The 3,004-nt window shown below is 49.4% G+C and overlaps 1 long non-coding RNA gene across 1 annotated transcript; it reads left to right on the top strand.

Annotated features, from left to right (window-relative positions):
• Positions 1-1,891: 1,891 nt before the first annotated feature.
• Positions 1,892-2,831, top strand: LOC127907109 (uncharacterized). Its single transcript, XR_008063242.1, has 3 exons — positions 1,892-2,406; positions 2,447-2,646; positions 2,687-2,831. It is a non-coding gene; the product is annotated as an uncharacterized LOC127907109 (long non-coding RNA).
• Positions 2,832-3,004: the final 173 nt, after the last annotated feature.

The raw sequence follows: 3,004 nt of genomic DNA, 5'->3' as shown, positions 1-3,004 counted from the left end.
TGTTTTGGTACATAGTCCTCCCCCCCATTTCAGGGGACCAAAAGTATTGGGACAAATTCACTTATATGTGTATTAAAGTAGTCATTGGGGGGGACAATGTACAAAAAGGTCTGTACTTTCTACACGGTTCACCCGATATGGATGAAAATACCCTCAAATTAAAGCTGACGGTTTGCACTTTAACCTCACAGTCATTGTGTCATGTTTTAAATCCAAAGTGCTGGAGTACAGAGTCAGAACAACAACAACTGTTGGAGCTACCTGTCCCAATACTGTTGGAGCTCACTGTCCCACTACTGTTGGAGCTCCCTGTCCCACTACTGTTGGAGCTACCTGTCCCAATACTGTTGGAGCTCACTGTCCCACTACTGTTGGAGCTCACTGTCACAATACTGTTGGAGCTCACTGTCACAATACTGTTGGAGCTCACTGTCACAATACTGTTGGAGCTCACTGTCCCACTACTGTTGGAGCTCACTGTCCCTGTTGGAGCTCACTGTCACAATACTGTTGGAGCTCACTGTCCCAATACTGTTGGAGCTCACTGTCCCACTACTGTTGGAGCTCACTGTCCCACTACTGTTGGAGCTCACTGTCCCACTACTGTTGGAGCTCACTGTCCCACTACTGTTGGAGCTCACTGTCCCAATACTGTTGGAGCTCACTGTCCCAATACTGTTGGAGCTCACTGTCCCACTACTGTTGGAGCTCACTGTCCCACTACTGTTGGAGCTCACTGTCCCACTACTGTTGGAGCTCACTGTCACAATACTGTTGGAGCTCACTGTCACAATACTGTTGGAGCTCACTGTCCCAATACTGTTGGAGCTCACTGTCCCACTACTGTTGGAGCTCACTGTCCCACTACTGTTGGAGCTCACTGTCCCACTACTGTTGGAGCTCACTGTCCCAATACTGTTGGAGCTCACTGTCCCACTACTGTTGGAGCTCACTGTCCCACTACTGTTGGAGCTCACTGTCCCACTACTGTTGGAGCTCACTGTCCCACTACTGTTGGAGCTCACTGTCCCAATACTGTTGGAGCTCACTGTCCCAATACTGTTGGAGCTCACTGTCCCAATACTGTTGGAGCTCACTGTCCCAATAGCTCCTGTCCCACTGGGAGCTCACTGTCCCACTACTGTTGGAGCTCCTGTCCCACTACTGTTGGAGCTCACTGTCCCACTACTGTTGGAGCTCACTGTCCCACTACTGTTGGAGCTCACTGTCCCACTACTGTTGGAGCTCACTGTCCCAATACTGTTGGAGCTCACTGTCCCAATACTGTTGGAGCTCACTGTCCCAATACTGTTGGAGCTCACTGTCACAATACTGTTGGAGCTCACTGTCACAATACTGTTGGAGCTCACTGTCCCACTACTGTTGGAGCTCACTGTCCCACTACTGTTGGAGCTCACTGTCCCAATACTGTTGGAGCTCACTGTCCCAATACTGTTGGAGCTCACTGTCCCAATACTGTTGGAGCTCACTGTCCCAATACTGTTGGAGCTCCCTGTCCCAATACTGTTGGAGCTCACTGTCCCACTACTGTTGGAGCTCACTGTCCCACTACTGTTGGAGCTCACTGTCCCACTACTGTTGGAGCTCACTGTCCCAATGAGCTCACTGTCCCATACTGTTGGAGCTCACTGTCCCACTACTGTTGGCGCTCACTGTCCCAATACTGAGCTCACTGTCCCAATACTGTTGGAGCTCACTGTCACAATACTTTGGAGCTCACTGTCACAATTTTGGAGCTCACTGTCACAATACTGTGGAGCTCACTGTCACACTACTGTTGGAGCTCACTGTCCCACTACTGTTGGAGCTCACTGTCCCACTACTGTTGGAGCTCACTGTCCCATGTTGGAGCTCCCTGTCCCAATACTGTTGGAGCTCACTGTCCCAATACTGTTGGAGCTCACTGTCCCAATACTGTTGGAGCTCACTGTCCCAATACTGTTGGAGCTCACTGTCCCAATACTGTTGGAGCTCACTGTCCCAATACTGTTGGAGCTCCCTGTCCCAATAATGTTGGAGCTCCCTGTCGGTTATACTGAATAAGAGCTAGATAGATACCTGTAGAGAATAACATACATACTTTGAAGACATTTGTGAAAGATGTGTCCAGGGAGGAAGAGGATGATGATTGAATCTTCATATTTCAGTCCAGTATTCAAAACCTTGCTTGTCACTCCAGCAGGGGGAGTTTTTATTTATTGTAAAAGTGAGTGATTAAATGACATCTTTGCAGAGAGAAAGAGCTTGATGAAGGGAGAAGGACTGTGGGAGAGAGATATTTTCTGTTCAGAAAGCTGTGGGACAGGTTTGGAACAGACCATTCTGTTCAGAAAGCTCTGGGACAGGTTTGAAGCAGACCATTCTGTTCAGAAAGCTCTGGGACAGGTTTGGAACAGACCATTCTGTTCAGAAAGCTCTGGGACAGGTTTGAAGCAGACCATTCTGTTCAGAAAGCTCTGGGACAGGTTTGAAGCAGACCATTCTGTTCAGAAAGCTGTGGGACAGGTTTGAAGCAGACCATTCTGTTCAGAAAGCTGTGGGACAGGTTTGAAGCAGACCATTCTGTTCAGAAAGCTGTGGGACAGGTTTGGAACAGACCATTCTGTTCAGAAAGCTGTGGGACAGGTCTGGAACAGACCATTCTGTTCAGAAAGTTGTGGGACAGGTTTGGAACAGACCATTCTGTTCAGAAAGCTGTGGGACAGGTTTGGAACAGACCATTCTGTTCAGAAAGCTGTGGGACAGGTCTGGAACAGACCATTCTGTTCAGAAAGCTGTGGGACAGGTCTGGAGCAGGCCAGTCTCTTCAGAAGACAGAGGGAGGTGACCTCAAGTCAGTCAAGTCACTACCTTGACGGGCCAGACAGACCAGCCCTCTCCTCGTTGTCCCTCCCCAAACTGTCCTGTCCTCTCCCTCAACCCCACCGTCATCAACCAACGCCAAACCATCAGCACCCTCTGGTGTCTGAAGGTGGTAGGTCAG

Source organism: Oncorhynchus keta, chromosome 14 (assembly GCF_023373465.1).
Source record: "Oncorhynchus keta strain PuntledgeMale-10-30-2019 chromosome 14, Oket_V2, whole genome shotgun sequence".
In the NCBI taxonomy this organism is placed as follows: domain Eukaryota; kingdom Metazoa; phylum Chordata; class Actinopteri; order Salmoniformes; family Salmonidae; genus Oncorhynchus; species Oncorhynchus keta.
The sequence above is the reverse complement of the archived record's forward strand: the minus strand, read 5'-3'. Positions and strand labels throughout refer to the sequence as shown.